This window comes from Melitaea cinxia, chromosome 6 (assembly GCF_905220565.1).
Source record: "Melitaea cinxia chromosome 6, ilMelCinx1.1, whole genome shotgun sequence".
In the NCBI taxonomy this organism is placed as follows: Eukaryota; Metazoa; Arthropoda; class Insecta; order Lepidoptera; family Nymphalidae; genus Melitaea; species Melitaea cinxia.
The window spans coordinates 3,734,703-3,755,075 of NC_059399.1; the positions used below are offsets into that span (position 1 = coordinate 3,734,703).

Consider the following 20,373-nt stretch of genomic DNA (forward strand, 5'->3'; position numbering starts at 1 on the left):
TCCTCTGGATTCACTCTATTTACTAAAGATAAGCGGATCAAAATCCGTTGCGTAGTATTAAAGATCTAACATACAGACAGCGGTATGTGACTTTGTTTTATAGTTTTCTACTATGTAATAATAGTGTAGTAACTTTTTATTAATTAACAGTAAAAAGAGAAATCATATCCTAGACTACGTAATGCAGTGGAAATATCCAGAATCTTTTTTGTTTCTCGCTTATACTTGTAGCACCATCTCTTTCTCACAGACAAAGAACATTCTAGAATGATAATGCGACCATTTTAAAAGTATGGTTAGCATACAGCGTATTTCAAAAGGTTGCATCTCTCTTTAATTTACACGTTGTATAATATCAAAGAGGGTCGGGATTGTAGTATAAATACGACGAATCGGGCCATAAGTGTTCATTTCCTTCTCCACACTATAGATATGAGGTTATCTTAGAACGTAGCATAGGATAATTTATTTATAAGTTAAATTAAATAAAATATATTTCAATATTTGGAAATTTAAGATGTAGTCGCTAAGTATCTTTAAATTTATTAAAGATGGTTTCAAGTTTAAAGTTCATATGAACGGTGGCAAGTCTAATTAGAATCAAAGATGGCGGAGTCATCGCCCGGTTTACGAGTCCTTGATTGTCCTATATCGGTCCAAGGGAAATACCATGGATAATAATGTAAGGTACGTGTATTTCATATTTATTTTTAATAATTTCTTAAAATTTCGAGAACGTTTTTATCGTTATTGCGTCGTAGTTTGTCCTTTACTGTTTAATCAAAGTCGAAATGTTTTGTTCGTAACATATGGTAAATATGTAATGTAAACAAAGGTAATGGCGTCATCTGTTCCAACATTGAATCAAGGGTGTCAACGTTTATGGCGTTACCTTATATTGTAAATATGTAATAATAGGTTCTTAAAAAGAAAATTAAAGTATCAACTAGGTTATATGGTGACTTAGCAATTACTCTAAAACTAGATATATTCATTATTTTTGTCGGTGATTTTCGCCGTAAAAGGCATACGGTATTTTTGTAGGCTAAATCGGCAGTGACTTAAAACAAATCAAATCTGAGCTTTTTACAATTATTATGTAAAATATTTAAGATTTTCGAGATTATTAGGGGTTTAGGTGTAGAGGTATATTTATTTATGAGGCCATCAATAACATAGAAAATCACTGCCAGCGTGGCAATACGAAGTAGTGAATCTATTTATAGGTATCTAAGACAAAAGTATAATTAATTTTATACCAAATGCCGCAGTCAAAACTGAGCGTCAATTCATTTAACTAAATTTTATAGTAACTACACAATTAATATACTTCAACACGTTTTTTTTTTAAATTCGATCTACCGAATACTTTTTTACGAAAGTATCTTTTTGGATGAGACTTTAATTTACCTTCATTCCAAATTTATTTTTCATAGATTTACGCCCAGTTTCTGAAGCGTTTGTCAAAGTATAGGTCTACTAATCGGCAGTTAGATTTAAAGCGGCAGTCAAATCAATTTGAGTTGCTGAAACGTCATTCACGGCAAAATTAGCTAGTCTTTGATTAGTTTGATTTGACATTCGGTTTGTAACATGTGGTCATGTAACATAATTAAATATTATTTTATATATTTGTGATGTATCAAAACCTTTAGAAACTATTAGTTGTGATGTTATTTAATACATCTGATAATACTGATACATCTAATAAAGCATCATATAAATATCTAAGGAAGATACAATAAAAGAAAATAGTTCCCAAAAACAATAACTGACTAGCCCGTTGGCGTTATCAGAATATAGACTGATTTAAAAAAAAAACTAGTTTAGTAGAAAATAGAAGTATAAAAATATGATAAAGTAATTATAATTATAATAGCTTGTCTTAAATTTTAGTTATGAAGTAATTATAAATATTTTTTAATAGTTTCTATAAATGTATATTTAGATATATATTTTTATGACCTTTTCTATTAAATTCCCTATTATTTATATATTGTTAGTAGTCAAATTTAAAACTTAACAATTAAAATGTGTCAATAATAGAGATGACCGCACAGAAGTCTTTTCATTTATTATTGAACTTTGACCAGTATCTTCTTGGTAATAATAATAGACATCTGTGTAAGCTACAATAAAGAACAAAAAATTTTTGTTTATCAAGACCAAAATATAGACTATTATAAGATAAAACATATATTACATTTATAACACTTGGTTATAAATGTTTTACATACCTTTAAGGAACCAAACAGTAGTTTCACGTAGAAAATAATTGTTTTCCTTAAGTTGATTCGCCGATAATACACCGATTAGTTGACCGAGTATTTGACAGACGTTTGGTCAATGTTTATAGCTTAATTCGCTCAGAAACCCAAAATGGCGGTTAACATACGATTAGAGTCAAATTTGACAGCTATGTCAACTGGCAGTATGATTAAATTAAGTAGTTAATCATGCTTTTAGCAACTCATGATTTGTTAATTTCTGCGTTGGAAACCGGGCGTTAGTAGTTACGATATTTAGTTATCTATTGAACTTTACTTGCTTGTAATAGTATAGTTGGTAGTTTTACTATTTATACTAACAGAAACATTTTTAGTGTCCGTTTATTATGTATCCAATGAATAAACACTGTGATAGAACTAGGCTTCTTTTAATATATTTATTAGTTTTAGAAAGTCTATTTGTATATAGAACGGTAGTAACATTTTTTTCTGTTTATTAGGGCTCTAAAGAAGACTTCTTATGACTAACTGCTGTTATTAACTTACTTTATTGCGCTTTATTTCCCTAAAGTGTAAAGTCAAGCAACAATATTACAGTTGTAATTGTTTTATATCTTATTTTAATCGAATTTTAATCATTATCCTAAAATAACCTTATTTATGTATAATAGACATATATAATTGATTCACAACATTAACATCTGAAATCACGAAAAATCAGGTGTTTATGTGTATTAAATTAGTTTAGTAGGAAACTATACTTAAAATGCTATATGTTTTTAATGTAATATAATTGATAACACATAGTGGACACAGCTGTCTTAATTATGTGTAAGCAATTTTATTATGATATTAGATATTTTACTACTTAGCCACAAATCTTAATCATTATTAAATTATTGTCAATTTAATCAGTCTGTTAATGTTATTCTCAATAATTACAGAAACCAAAGTCGGCAAAAGTATTTAGTATATTTTAAGGCACGTTATTAATGTTTGACTGACATGAGTATTCAAATTGCATTCAAGGTCATCGAACACATTGTCATAACGTTTTTAGTTAATATTTATCGACATTTAACGTTTAGTTTTTCCTTTAAGGCAAAAAACAAGACAAATTGAAAATGATAATACAATAGACTTTTAAATACGTTTGTTGAATTTAAGATTTCATTTAAAAAGCGCAAAACCAGATTAACTTCTTTACTTATGATCATATAAGTTAAAGAAACCAAATGACACTAATTATAATTATTATTCTTTACTATTTCTTTCTTCCGTGAATATTTAGTATATGAAGGATTTAAACCATTTTTAATTGTTGTTCAATTTCAGAAATTTCGTTATTATGTTTTATCTACTAGTTTCAGGAATTGCAATCCTAAGCAATAATTACATAGTTTGTATCGTTTGAAAGATATTTTTTTCAACGAATATGTAAGACCTGTAAAGTCTTGTTACAAAATAACTTATATATATATTTAAGATTTTACAATTATGTAAAAACATTCGTAATTAGAAATAATATGCTGTATAGGTATTACTACATTTTATTTCTTAATCGCGCAATGCGCTCTATGATATTGTCTTGTATTTTGAATAAGTGCGTGGTATCGTAGAAATGTCTTTTTAGAAATAACTTCGTTATATAAAACTTCAGCACCATTGTAGTTATAGGTTTTTTGGCATTTTTTTTTTTTTTTTTTATATCACTAGGTCGGCAAAAAAGCGTACGGCTCACCTGATGGTAAGAGATTACCGTAGCTTATAGACGCCTACAATACCAGAAGCCTCGAAAGCGCGTTGCCGACCCAATCCCCAATCTCTCAGGAGCTTGGCATTTCTAAAAAAAGCTACGAAATGCTTTTAATTTCTTACATTTTTTGTGCGATATCAATATAATGGCTAAATAAATATCATATTGATATTTTTTTTAATGTAATTGCCGCACGCTGCTGAAAATGAAAAATACGGGAAGCTCTATAAACCGTAATATAATACAATCTATTAATATGCTATGATTTACTTTTATACAGAATACATTTCAATATATTTAATATATAAATTAAATATCACGAGCTTCATCGAGGGCTTTAGTTATGAAAGTTTAAAAATTCTGGTTAAGATGACAGTAGCGAATATTTACAAGTCCAGATCATTAAATCGGAAAACAAAGTACAAAGTTTTGTTGGCGCCTTTTGTTACGAAAAGCGAAATCCCCCTAATTGGTAAATGGTTGAAAATAACTATAATAAATAACGAAAGGTATCGTTTCCAAATTCAGAGTTGAGATCATAAAAAAACCACTATCATCTACTACTATGAGGCCTACTTGACGCTCCTAGGTACTGAATAATTGAAAATATTCGGGGGTACAAATGTGAAATAAGACATTTTGACTATTTCAGACTACCTCAAATACTACTAATGCTATGAGCCAAAGGTGATGCAAGGTTTCGATACTGTCTAGGTACAGAAGTCGATGATATAATTAGGAACATATATTAAGAGTAATTTATCATAATAAATAAATAAATACATGTTCAAATTCAGATGTGAGACCGTTAAAATATGAATGCTAGTATTCCTAAAAAAATGAAAATCGAGTATAAACTAGATTCCGTTGCTGCTTAAGATATGAACGAAAAAACTATTCCGAGAGTAATTGAGAAATACACACAACGCAATGTAATGTTTTGGATCTGACTATTATTCGTAAAGTTAAACAAATTGGATACATTACTAAAAATTCTGATACCTAACCATACATAAATTAGGTATGATGCCCAAGAACTACTGCTACTACTGATAACAATTATTGAGTAATTAATATACGCAATGGAGACAAGACGAAATATTAGACAAATAATTTATGAAAATTTTACAATTTATTACAACAACATTTATTACGTATTTATTTAATAACCATCAATTTTAAAACTTCAAAATTTATAAATATATCATTTTATTTCGCAATTGCACACAATGTGCTGCAAGATGTGATGTCATGTTTACGCTAACTTATTCGTAACAAGATTTTGAAATAACATTAATTAAACGAAACTCTACCGCCATGGTAGTGATTTTTTTTTATCGTTTTAATAAACATAATAATTAAAAATTGCACTACAGGCATCGTGAGGCGTCATTAACACCATTCTTCACGACTATTAAATATGTGTAAATATGTAGAAAGAAGTACGATCGCTTAAAGCTTTTTTTTACGTGGGGAAAATCTTCATGGGGACACCCTCCGGTGCGGGTACACCAGAGGGGTGTAATACTCTAATTTTGAATAAAAACCACCACGTGTGTTCCGCCGATGCGCCTGGATGGCGGGATTGCGGGGACGCTATAGCATGCTTCCCCAACTCCACCGGCGCTTGCCCTTACGGGCGCACCCCAACACCGTCGGCATCGCGGCCCATAGGGAGCGCAACCTCCTCGTGCCGCCTCGTGAGTTGGCACAGGCCAGGGTGGCCACGACCCCCACTTCGGCAAACTGCAGCCTCGGCGCAAGAGAACCTTTTTCGCATCGCAGAGGCTTTCGCACGCCTTAGGGCGGGCAAACAAACCCATCCACTCGGTCCTGCGCGTGGAGGAAGGAAAACCCGACCCCACGTTTCCGTGCGGTTTTAGCGCCACACCATCACCGTCGACAACCACCAAAATGCCACTGCACTGTATACGAACTCGGAGCCGAAAGACGGGTACGACGCCCCCCCCCCCCTCCGGTCAAAGGCCCCACCATCCTCTGGAGCGCGACCAAACGGTCCCGGCACTTCTCTGGTTTTGGTCCCGGGGGTCCGAAGACCCCTACCACCCACGGCGGTAAAACCGCGAGCGGCGTTCCCCTAACCGCCATCCGGGGACGCGCCCAGTAAGAGATCCATCAACTCCCCTGGGGAGATGGCCTGAAGCTATTTTAACTACGAACTACTAGCTAATGCAATCCCTTATATCTTTAAGTAAAGAAGTCAAATTATAAAACAAAATACAACTACAGAGTAATTAATATTCACAGATGTGTAACAGAATTAACTTTAAAAAAAAAAACTAGATAATTGTGTATATTAATTATATATAAACATTCAGAATTGATACCACTTAAAAACAGTGTTCACAACCCGAACCGAGGCGCTATCGTACCAGGGCCGTAGAATTATCGTTTGTGGATTAAAATTATCGTATCCGTCAAATTTGTGTTGCTCTAGATCGACGTTTTACTCCATTTATCTGAATGAATGAATACTAGGGTACTATCGTACATCGTGGGTAGGCATGACATTATCGCACATGTGCGATAATTAAAGAAAGCTACAGCTTTTGCTAGGTTTAGTTAAAGTTAATAAAATAAAGCTGCATTATTAAATATCATAGGTGAGATGATTTCAATGTAAATAATTACTAACTCGTGATACGTTTCGTTTGGTAGGTACAGAATTACAACATAAAGGAGACAACCGTAGAGTAATAAGTACTTACAATTTTTATCATTTAAAAGTATACACCAGCAGCTAATAATTTGTTGACCCTCTTGGGTGCAAACCAAACAGAGATCGCTTTTCAAGAGCTAGAAGCCACGAATTTTATTGAAAAATTCCAATATGAAGGTATTGTCGGCGTCTAGGTATTTAACTCAAAATTTACTACATGTTACAGCCAAGCCCAGGCAAATTCCGAGAGTTAACAGCTCCAACGATTTTTATGAAATTTAGTATGCAGAGGATTTCGGGTGAGATAAATAAATCTAGCTAGGATTCATTTTTAGAATGTCGTTTTATCCCAGTTTTTAGACAATGAAAAAATCGCTACAATATCGTTAGAATATGAAGGTAAATTTCGCACTCATCAATAAACTTGTAATGCTCAGGTGGGAAATTGGCCGGTCGCGAACGACCGTAAATACCACGGCTCAAATCCTCAAATTTCCATATCGATTTTTTCATTATCGTTTGTCAGCAAACACAATTATTAGGTAATATAAAAAATGAGTTTTCGTCATTCCTAAATAGCTTGCAAAGTTTGAAATTCTTCAATTATTAATGAACAAATTTATACTTTAGATAAACATTATTTTATAGTTTTTACTTTCGACTCATAATTTAGGAGATAATGTAAAATCGAATGAAACTAAGCTGCGTCCTTTCGTGCACCGGTGCAAGTCCCCCGAGTTTCACAGTAATTGGTTTAAAAACATTTTAGTAAGTTTCTTCTTAAATTAATGAGTATGTATTGACCTTATGTCAAAACATTTCATTATGATGTCATAGTAAAAACCTTAACAAATGGACCGTTTATTGGTAAACATATAAGATACATACAAAACTAAACAAATGATGGCACTACTGTAGAAATTAGAAGTTCATTCAAAGGTACACACTACCAGCTGATGTGAAGTCTTGTTGATGTTCTTAAGAACGAAGTAAAGGGTAAAACTGAAAATCTAAATAAGTACGAAGATTCGAGATTAACTGCTCGCTACTACTACCTGATGCAATGTTTTGTTGATGCCCTTGGGTATAGAAGTAAACCATCGAATCGAGTACAGATTTAATTTGAATTCCCAAAAAAAAATATGGGTACAATTGTATTTTAATACATATTCAGAAGTGATACCACTTAAACATGAAAGCTTTACTAGCTTTTACTAGTTTTAGTTGACGTTTCATTAGGTACGAAACTGAAAAAAAATATATTTTGGGTACAATTTTAGAGTAATAAATATAATTCAGATAGTTTAAAAAAATATTGACGCTCTTAGGGAAAAAAATTAATAAATGTATTCTGGGGATAGTTTAAAAAAATATTGACGCTCTTAGGGAAAAAAATTAATAAATGTATTCTGGAGGCATGTAAGTCGAAGCATACCTAATAAATAATATATGCACCTAAGATTCTTAAAAGGTAAATAATACGAGTTAATAGGTTTCATACCTTAAATTTCAGAAAGCAAAAAAAAACCACACCAACAACTTAGACAATTAAGATCATTTAAATATTGTTAACATTAACACTGTTAATGGCAAGGTTTCGTTCAATACTTAACCTTTGTAGCTAAGAAAGCTAAAAAAGACTAGATGTCTATAAAATTTAATGTTACAAAGCCGGGTCATTCTATGGATAAGGTATCGACTAATAACGGTTCGTTAACGCCTGGTAGAAGCTCAATATACAATGACTGTTACAATTTTAGAGTAAGTAATAATAAAAAGTAGAGAAATTAATATTCAACAATTAGATCATTTTAGACTTTAACGCTATCATCTAGTATTAGGATTCGTTAACGCCCAGAATTAGAAAATAGAGTAATTATAATCCAACAATAAATCGCTTGAGGGCTTAACACCTGGAGCTAATATAGGCATCGTTTACGCCCTTAGGTAAGAAGCTTAAAAAAATTATTTGTATAAACAGCGATATAATAAACTATTAGCTAAATACTAAGATATTTCAAGGCCTTTCAGTAGGAGCCAAAAGAAGCTGAATAGTACTATTCATCGCTAGTCAGCTATTACTAGGGCTCGTTAACGCTCTCAGGAAAATACCTCAAAAAAGTGATTGGTACAATTGTAGAATATTTAATATAAGAAGGTTAGAGTAATTGTAATTCAACACAGATCATTTTAGGGCTAACACCACGAGCTAATACTAGGATTATTTGTTAACGCCCAGGTACGAAGCTTAAATATACAATGATAGGTACAATAACAAAAGCGTAAAATAAGTAGAGGACTTATTAATCAACAGGTAGATCATTTAGGGTTAACTATAAGCTAATACTAAGATTCGATAACGCATTAGCGATAAAACATAAAAAAAAAATTGTAGTTAATACAATTGAATACGTATTTGAAACAAATTAAAATCGTTATTTAAGGTATCAACTAAGAATATTACGTAAAGCAATAAATATTCGCAATATCTCAAAGGTGAACCCTACCAGTTAATATTAAGAATTCGTTGACACCCTTGGGTACGGAACAGACAAAAAAGAACTATGGTACTATGTATCCTGTTACTTAAAATACCTCCGTGAATATGTGTACAAAGTTTCATGATGATCGATTAAGTAGTTTTCGTAATTTTAAAGTTAACACTGTTAGGTAATAAAATATTCGTTAACACACTTAGATACGAAAGAAAATAACAAAGCTTATCAGAACGTTTGGAAATATGCTTAATCATGTAAGCACCTTTAGGTACGAAAGTCAAAAATGCTATACTTGGTAGAATTTTAGGTTAAATATTCAAAAGTAGATGACAAGTAGTACTATTTTTTCTTCTTGCTTGTTTTAAAAATGTGATTTGTTATTAAAAGCTTTTTACTATTAAAGTAAAATGTACCTTATGGTACCCAAGAATAACGTCCTTTTCTATTTCGTAAAGAATTTTCAAAATTGGTTCAGGAGTCGTTAGTTATCCCTACAATCATACAGATTTTACTATTTTACTAGATTTAGATATTTTGAAGGTACACTACCAGTCAATAAAAGATTTAACGTACGTTCTTGGTAGGGACCGTAAAAAACATCGATTATATTGTTGGAAATATTGATAATAATCCGAATGTAAGATGTTATCGTGGTCACTTTTAACTACGGAACTCAAAAAATAATAGAACTAGGTAGTAAAAATGATTACCGAAATTTATCGGTCCCACTACAAGATGTTGGTGTGTTATGTTGATAAATATTTATATTTATAGTGTTGATAAATATTTCATTAAGACGTAAAAAATGTGTCGTTCTTAAGTTTTATGCTTTAATATGTGAGAAATGTTCATTTTTCTCAAAAAATACGTTCAATATCTTGGTGGTATCATTCTATTTCGAAGTTACACAGTACGTTGTAAGACATGATGTCATAATTACGCTGAATAAGCAAGTGACGACTTACGGAAGTAATCGTGTTAGGAATAACCATTACACTTATGGTAAAATAAACTAATAATTTCTTCGTAAATATTGAATATAGTGAAGAATTATGAAGTTACTTTCCTAGAGATTTGAAATATATAAAAATTTAAATTTTAAAAGCTCTTATGCTGAATACAGTTACAAATTTAAAGTGGTATTGACAGTACTCGCAAAGTTATTATTAATGATTCTACAAGTTAGATTAATTAGTTTAATGGGGGTACAGTTTGTTGTGAAGTTATAAATATGTACAGTAAGATAATTAAAATCTACTTCTGCTAACTACTAGCTATTGAAAGATTCGCGTCCTTGTGTACAGAAGACATAAATAAAATTCTTGTAGGGTACAATTTTTAAAAATAATATAGTTAAAAGTGGGACCATTAAAAGCTAATACAGATGAGTTAGGTTTACTACTACTACTAATTACTAGTTTAGTTTTCGTTGACGCCCTTAGATATACAGAAAAGAAAGGAAAACTTTGTTACAACCTTAAGAGTATTGAATATGAAGAAGTTAGGTCATTGAAAATGAACGCTACTACTAGCTTGTACTAGGTTTTGTTGAATCTCCTACAAAAACGCAAAGAGCATGGATACTGTGTATCTAAATGTTTGAAAATATTCTGGGTAAAACGGTAGAGTATAGAGGTAAGAAACATTTAAGTGAGACGAGATGTATTAAAGTTAGCACTAAGATCTATTACTACGCTTCGTTGACGCCCTTAGGTTACGGAACGCAAAATGGTAAAGCAAAATGTAGTAAAGTTTTTTTACAATCGAAATTGTTGTAAAGTTGAACATTACCATACCATAGTTTTCGTTAGTACATTTAGGTACAGAAATAAAAAATAACTATATAATAGATATTTATTTACTAGTAAAATAATTTAAAGGTTTATAGATAACAAACTTATAATACGAGATTACGTTGACGCTCTTAGGTATGCGGAATGCAAAAAAGCATAATGTGTACAATGATTAGAAATATTAATTGATATTATGTACGGTGTCATTGCTATTTTTAGTTATGATAAAAATACTATTTACATACAATTTTAAGTAATATGTAGCTAATATTATAGGTTTTTCGTTGGTGGCCCTTAAGATACGAAACTAGAAAAAATTACGTATGTTATCGTTGGCCTTAAGAATGAATGTAAGAATACTGTTATGGTATAATTGTTGAATTATAAATGTTCACAATTGAAATTAGAATTAAAGGTTAAAACTACGAGATATATGTCCGTACCTATTCAAAAAAATATTTGAAAACTGATGATACTTATCCAAGAATCCAAGATACTATAACTATTTACGTATAAGGTTTATAAGTGAGATAATTAAAAATTGATTCTACCAACTAACTAGATTTCATAGACGAATATATGATAAATATAAGAATTGATTCCAAAAAATCTGAATATAACTGAAATGTGATAAACAGGTAAAACTTAACAAATATAATTATTTAAAGGTAAACACTACTAGGTAACACAAATCCTGTTGACACCCTTAGATACGAAACGTAAAAACAATACTATTATGAATTTATGATTGGAAATATTGCTAATGCTTTAATGTATGGTATCGCTAACGATTTTGGGTACGGAATTTAAAACATACTATTATTATTAGATCTTTAAAGTTTTCTTAGAATTAATATCGCTTGAAGGTAAATTACTACTAGATAATACAAGGTTAAGTTGATATCCTATTGTAAGTAGCTCAAGATACAAAAGGTTAAGAATAATTAAAGATAAACAAGAGCTAATAATAAGGCGTCTGACGCTCTTGAAAGCTAATATGGCTATAACTGAAGAGTAATTTACATTAACAAATGAAATAGTCTAATATTACTACTACTTCTGCTACCATTCAGTAGTGCAAGGTGTTATTGACGTGCGTAGGTGTAACTTACAATTAACTACTACAGGGTACAAATGTGGGAATTATATTCGGAAAATTTCTTTGACGCTTTTAGTTACGGAAATCAGAACAGGAATTCTGGGTATAAACGTTAAAGAAATGTTGTCCAAGTCAGATCATAAAAAGTTACAGAATTAGTTAATAGCGCCATAAAGGTATGGAGTACGAAACATACTTCTAGGTATATCATTAGAAGTATGAATATTTACAAAAGAAATCTTTAAAAGTAACAAAAGACAATATAAGGTATCTTTGACGTCCATAGATTACGAAACGAAAAAAAAACATTGTGTTTTTTGTGTTGCAAGTATTGATTATTATTATGTAAGGGTAACTTGTAGGGTATATAGTATTTAGGTGCGAAATTAAGAAACACCTAAGACACAAAGGAAAAGAATTAAAGCTAACTGATGACTTAAACTGCTGATTAGTAGTGCTTATTTCTACTGGCTAATACGTACTACGTACGATGACATAACTTAGTAAGCTAAGATCATTTGAAGGTAAACTCTCTCAGCTAGTACAAGATTTCGGTGACGATCTTACAATTAGATACAGATCTAAAAACCTATTTTTAGGCGCGATAAAATTTCTAAATATTTTCAAGAGATTATTTTAACTAGTATTATATAATGAAAATTTACTTCTGAGTAAACAAAATATTATAGGTATAAGTTACCAGCTTATGCGAAACTTCATTGAAAATTTTAGTAATGCAATTAAAATATTATGGGTAGATGTTACTAGCTAATGCAGGTCATTAAAACTTAAGTACGCAATTAAAATATACGTAGACGTTACGAGCCTATGTAAAATATTATGCCTAGACGTTACCAGCGAATGCAGGTCATTAAAAAAAAACTCTTCGGTAAGCAATTGAAATATTAATAGGTAGTGTTACCAGCTAATGCGAAACTTCGTTGACAATCTTAGGCACGCAATTTAGTTTATGCAAAATTCGTTGACAATCTTAGGTACGCAATTAAAATATGTTTTGTAGACGTTAATAGTTAATGCAGGTCATTCAAACTCAAGTAGCAATTGAAATAATATGGGTAAGACGTTATTAGCTAATGCAAGTAATTAAAACTCCTAGGTAATGAATTGAAATATCTTAAAGGTTACCCAGCCACTGCAACATTTCGTTGACAATCTTAGGGTACGCAATTAAAATATTTTTGGTACGCATTTGAAATATAGGTAGACGTAGCCGTGGAATATGACTATTGTTCTCCCTTTTTAGGAACTCCATAAATTATCATTACATATGGAAGAAAAAATATGGACAGAAGTAATACTAATAGGTTTCGTTAACGTCCATAAATACAAAACATTTTGTTAAAGAAATATGTTACGTAATTAATAGAGTTAAGAAAAAAAGATCTATTACAAATTAGAAATAACTATTCTTAGAGGATTCTTAGTTGATTTCCATGTAAGTTTATAAAAAAAAAAAAACTAAAGTTGTTCATAAAAAATAAAAAAAAAACTAAAGTTGCGAACGAAACTGACGGTAGACATAAATATAGAAACTTGGTTTGAATTGGTGGATAACCATTTTAGGGTTTATAATGTAATTAAAATATCACAACTTAATTATCTTAAAAATCTATATTAGAATTTCTAGTTGTACAAAATTACGCTCTGAAACCAGAGTAAATAGGTAATTTACGATGTTTAGAAATGTGTACCTAATTTTAAAAATATCTAATGCGTCATTACAACATGCGTTTCTACTTGTTTCTAAATAATGTGTCTTCTACAATTATAAAACAAATAATATAAACGTTCAAACTTTCGATTTATTGTACAGTATTTAATGTTATTTTATTGATGTTTTGATTTTATTATATTTACAGGATTGTTTTGATGTTTTGTTAACCGATGTGAACGCTTCTTCTGCAGACTCGGTTAAAATCGTCGAACATCAGGCAGGTCGATTACATCCTTACGTTAGGCCAGTACTTTAGCAGATCCATAAAGTATTTAAATGGCTTTCGTCGGTTCAAAACGCTAAGGACTTACATCCGGTCTTCAGAGTAGACGTGTCCCCCCTTAGGGATCGTTCTAGTTGGTACGCAGGTATTAAATAAAACTTTGTCTTCTAACATTAACCTAATAGTTACTCATTTAATATATATTAGTATAAAACAAATGATATACGTTCTTGATGATTTTTTCTTACGTAAGACACTATAATAAAATTCGTTAATTAGTCTTAAATACAATAAAAAGTAAAATGTATAGATATGAGGCAATTATAAAATTATAAATAAACGTTTAGCGCGTACGATTAATCATAATAACAAAGAACGTAGAATCTATCAACAGTTAGTGAAACGTAAAAATACTCTTAGTTTAATTTAACATAAGTTGGTTGATAGATTTATTTCAGTAATGATTATCGTCGATTGATTTTCAGATATTTTATGAGTTGGAGCTTCTGGCAGGCTTGTTCGCTATGTATCAGAGTAGCCACGAGATTAGCTAAATTGTTAGTTACGATCATTACACTCAGTTTTGAGTTTAGATGTAACTGCTGTGAGATATGCATTTGTAAGTTTCGGATACGATTTAATAAAAATTTTAAGATTATCATATAATTTCAAATTGTTTTTCAATAAATCTTTAGCAAACTAAGTAATTATTCATTAAATTACAGAGCTTGTATTTCTAATTATTTTTGTATTTGTTTTATTATTGTAACTGAAAATTTATTATCATTAGGTCCTAATTCAGTATATACATATATATATTATAGATCAAAATCGTACATGAATTATTAGATTCGAGTTTAAGGTTAGTTTTACAAAATCATTAGTAGTATTATAAGCTACGATATTAATACATTTAACCCGGGCGATGACGTAGAAATATTTTAGTTTTTAGGTTACATTTAAATAATATACGCATTCAGCATTTGACAACTTCTAGAAGTAAGCTATAAGTATATGTTAGCTGTACGACATATTTGATAGGATAGTTCTAAGTGATTACTATTTAATTACTTTTATGTATATATAATAGTTATATATCTTATAGCAATAAGATGATAGCTATATCTTAAGTAGCAAGTTAATGCTATCTTTAAGTAGAAGTAATAATGTCACATAATTTATATGTATATAATTAGTGTACATATTCTGCATTTCGAAAGAAAGCTTTGGAATAAAACTAGGACACTCGTGCTCAGTGACCTAACACCTATTAGGCTAGGTTGTATGACCCCTGACATCCAACGAAACCCAGACTTAGGGACAGGTTAGGAGACTTAGACATAGGCTTCAGAAGCTAAGGTTTCGAATCTAAACGTATGTTTTAGAGTAACTGATTATTGCTTAACATAAGCAGAAAAATTGTAGTCAGCAGCGCAGGGCAGTCATTGCACCGGATCTTAAATAACCAGTTCGTAAATATTAATTTGAGATATAAAAAAAACATTAAAACTCGTAATCGGTGATTTATGTACGTGGAAATTGTTAAAATGATAAAAATGAAATGTAAAAATTAACTTTTGATAAAAATAAATAATTAAATTTATATACACAAAATCAGCTACACATTTCTTTTTATTTTTGCAACTATATTTTCTTTCTTTTTAGCCCTATATCTTAAATTATTTTGAGTAAAAATTACTTTTAATATCATATACAACTATTGAGAACTTCTTTCAAAGGAATTAAGAAATGAAAGTCGAGTCAAATGTACAATGCTACGTACTTAAAATGATGCGATGAACCACTATTTATAATCTTTGGAAATTCAAAAATTTAAAAGCTACGAAAACAATATTTAAAATGAAGATATAAGAAGCTAATAAACAAGAATAGTTCAAGAATATGGTAAATCTAATATAAAATTACTTAACGTTTAATTACGTTTAAATGTTAAATTTTGTAGGTTTTTGAAGTTATGTTTTTAGTTAATGGTGATAAGATTTATTTTACCGTGAAGTTCAATGTTTAGTGATGATGTGAGAGTATTATTTAAATGATAAGTCAATCTTTGATTGGGATTTGAAGTATTTTTAAAATAAGTATAAAAGGAATTCATTGTAATAGTCATACCAAACATAAAAGAATGAATCAATTACCAAGATTACAGATATGAATGAGATAATAAAAAAAGAATTTTCCAAGGATTTAGATTGGCAAGTTTTTTGCAAGATAAGTTTGTGTGTATCTAAAATGTAATTGTGATAAAGTTTTTAGTGTTTGAGTTTAGTGTTTTGATTTTGAGGATACGAAAATGTTATAGAAAGCTACAATGAAATTTAGAAGAAATTTAGTCAACAAGTTTATTGAGACAAATAACAGATCAAGATACCACAATTTTTCCTCAACAAGTTGTCTAAATTCACAAGGCCTATGAAAATAAAATAAACTATCAAATGCAACTTCTAGGATTCTATTACTGGATTCCAAGTACGGCTTAACCAAATATTGCTATAAGCATTTGAAACAGATCTGAACGGAATAAAACAACTAAGAATTACAGAAAGTAAAATTAGAAGACAAATTTAACCTAGGAAGTAATTAATTACAAATAAAAAATCCCCAATTACAATAGAAAATCAAATCTAAAATAAAGTAAAATACTCGTTAAAGGTTTTATAATCTTCGAAAGAAAATTTGACGAGCAAATTTAAATACCATACAAAATCGACGCTTAACATCAAAGATATTAATTTTTTAATTTCGTATGAAATATTACAATTATTAACAAGAGAAAATTTTTAACTTTGAAGTCGCGCAATGAAAGCTTGAAGAGTAATTGATATTACGAAGGTTTAAAAACAAACTTTAATTAGTAGGTTTAAAGATAAGATTATTAAGTATTCTTAAACAGAAAAAATCCTACTATTTAAGTACACAAAATTATACAAGACATGACAGTCACAAGATAATCGGTAAAAAATACAAACAATACGACATTGAGGTCATACAAAATTTATTTCTATAAAACTAAGTAACTTACACATTCCCGATTGCCAAATAAATTTTAATCACCGCAATATCCATTTGTAATACAAAAGCTTAATGCATTGTTTTTAATGTATGTAATATTATATGTAGGTGAGTAAAAAATAAAAGTATTTGTTTATTCATAAACTAAAACCTTATTTTTTATTATAATATTTTCTTCTCTTTTTTTTTTGTTAAGCTTTTTTATTTTCAGATAAAATTTGGTATCACCGATATATTGATTGATACGTTGCAAAAAATTACTTTTAAACATATCATGATATGATAAAACGAGGGCATCAGTTCTATTTGGTTAATTTCTGCGTAATAATTGTAACCAGTAAATATTTAATATACATATAGGACAGCATTGGCTTGATTTTATTAATTTCACTAAACTAAAATCGGTACAGCATGGTCTAGATTGTATAACACGAAGGATAGTCGACCACTTCATAGCTGATTGCACTTAATTGCACTTGGATGCCCCTTGGTTGATGAGTAAGGTTTGTTTTTAGGCCTTTGCTTGTAAATACATATACATATTTATTCTATATATCACGTAATTGTCTCTTCATTTCGAATCATGTGGGTACATCGAAGACCACATCTTAATAACGCTTATTCTCAGCGATATAAAATTGTCAAATATTTATTTCAGAAATTGGATAATCTTTCATGTTATAAGACATGGGATTACTTGCGGTGAATTAACACGACTTTGAGTCTTGCAAATAACATTTGAATGAGCATGATGAGGATAGGAGGGATTCGGTTTAGACCTATTTACGTTTTGTTTTTGTTAAAATGTTGCTATGGAAGTGTGCAAAGGCTTGAAAATTTCTAGCGCATATTTGCAAATATCTAAATAGATTAGACGCTTTACGGCTTTAAATTTGTTAGGATTCAAGACCTAATCATCGGTGTGTTAACGGGTACGTAACACTATTATTAACAATACACTTAGACCCCTACTAAATGTTACGTTTTATTTAAACATTTTTCTTCAAATTTATATATTCGCTGAACTTTTATAAGATTTTTTTTATTATTTAAAATGTGTTTTAATGCAATAACTTTATATATTCCAGTTTATGTATTAATCACATGGTTGTTTTGGTATTGTTTTTTAACCATGTGTAAGTTTTCTAAAGCGAGACTATTTTTTAAATTATAATTTGTTATTAGATGAGAGCACTACTATGTCAAATATTTTATTTTCCAGCTGGACTAATTCACTAGACAAAGGAAAGAATATTTTATGTTAGATCAGCTATGATAATAATACACACATGAACAGATAGATGGGTTTTTACACAGAAGAATATTCCTTCACCTTTGCTTTTTGAATATCCACGATTTTATCATTATGCCAGTTTGTTTCTTCGCATATTATAGTCGACAGTAAGCTCTGAAAAAATCTACAAAGCTTGAATCAAATGGTTTGTCGGTGGTTCTGATTAAAATAATGTTAAAAAAAACTCAAATTGCTAACGAATCCAAATAAATGTTACTAGTTGTGTAACCCGTGGCTGCTTCAGTGCGTTTGCATCGTTCGAATCTTCTTAACAATAGATCTGCTTTTATTTGCATTTCGGTGATTTTGATTTTGTAGACACGTTTTATTTTGATTACAAAATGTTCTGTGATCTTTTATAAAATGCACAAACAATTCTTTGTGGCTAACTTTATAACATGTGAATGAGCATGGAGCTAGATGGAATTTTTCATATTAAATCGAGATTTCTTGCAGGATTAGCTGGTGTGTGATAGTAAACATTTCTTGTCACTTAATTATTCTTATAAGGCACATATACATCGATGTTGGTAAAATAGACTGCAAGATATATTCATGAGTACTGCGAACATTGTGCTTACAGTTATTGTTCATCTTATATGCTAATCATCGGTGTTAATGTAAATATATTACAGAACTTTTATCCCTCATTGTATTAAATGCTTATTATTTTAATAGAGCTTTCAATAATTTGTGGAATGTCACTATAATACTATAGCTGTGGTGATTCGTCCCTAATTGGTGGAAATTTCAATATTCTAATTAGTTTGTGGCCACATCACAATTTTCCTTCAGTCCTGGCATACGTTGGAAAAGTTTTGTACCTGTTATGTAATAGTTGACACTGGAGTGTAGTGATTATGTACGTATGTTAAAGGATATGCTTTGGGAGAATGATACGTAATGTGGTAGGTTCACAATGAGTGCTCGAACGAGCTATCGCTTGAAAACATTCACCACAAACTTTCATACGCTTAAATGCTTTTGTAGGTTTGCCTTAACGAAAACGAGTAAATAATATCTGCAAATCAATTTTATTAATCTAATTTTTCTCTGTTCGTTCAATATTGTGATGAAGTGTTCGTTTGGCGTTTGGTAGAAATTTTAGTTTGGTGGATATATTGTGAATAGTGAAAATGTAAGCATGAATACTAAAATTCAAGTCCATAATAATAAGTTTAAGTAATTTTGTTAACTTATAAAACAGTATTTGTGATTAATTTCAATAAAATTGTAAATATAAAGTGTAGTCATCAATATTTACAGAAATTGTGTGAGTGGTGGTGGTGCCGTGAGTTAATTAAATTAAAATGTTTTTTTTTCTAGTTTATAAAATAACAAATCAGTTCAAACAGTTCTAACCTCTAGTTTACAAATTGGGTTAAATATATGAAATAGAAGTAAAGTTTCACAGAGTTAAAATGTGCCATATATGAGAAAGTGAATTTGAAATATTCGAGGAATTACAGTTTGATGTGTTTATTTTTAAAAACCTATGTGAAAGCGTTGTCAAATAAACAGAAATTCTATGGAATAAAATATATTGGCAAGCAGTAACACCTATTATTTAGATATTAACGTGATATAACACATTGTTCCTTTTTCTTACATTTTTTTGCAGTTACAAAATTTTTCTTCAACACAACACAGGTTTTAATAATAAATTGGAACATAGGAGTTGAAAAATATATTTCGAAAAAGAATAATTTCCAATGATAATACTACGAATAGCTTTCTTTTTCGTGTTTTTCTTATATGTTCGCAGTTACGGGTGTATTTTGAGTAGATTAGTTATAATGAAGAGCAGCTTCTAACACTCAATTAATAGAAACGAAATAAAAGGAAAAAGTAGGTAAATCTATTAAGTAAGCATGATATATGATTCTAGTATTAAGGACATATATTTTTCCGTGTGCCTTGTTTTGTTATATTATTACAGTTCGGTGATTCTGTGGCGTTTTAGTGGGTCCGGTAATCAAAGCAGGGTCGCGAGTAGCGGTTCTACTATCCGCAGAGAAATTTTTTGCTTTTAATGTA

At 30.2% G+C, this 20,373-nt stretch overlaps 2 long non-coding RNA genes across 3 annotated transcripts; both read left to right on the top strand.

Moving 5' to 3' along the window:
- The first annotated feature begins 410 nt into the window (after window positions 1–410).
- On the top strand, window positions 411–15,626 carry LOC123654193. 2 transcript variants are annotated; one of them, XR_006743205.1, is made up of 3 exons: window positions 411–687; window positions 13,935–14,157; window positions 14,498–15,626. It is a non-coding gene; the product is annotated as an uncharacterized LOC123654193 (long non-coding RNA). The 2 variants fall into 2 exon arrangements; XR_006743204.1 differs by having other exon boundaries at window positions 13,981–14,157.
- Window positions 15,627–15,928: 302 nt separating this feature from the next.
- Window positions 15,929–20,373, top strand: LOC123654194. The gene is made up of 5 exons (XR_006743206.1): window positions 15,929–17,150; window positions 17,239–17,545; window positions 17,701–17,974; window positions 18,265–18,956; window positions 20,102–20,373. It is a non-coding gene; the product is annotated as an uncharacterized LOC123654194 (long non-coding RNA).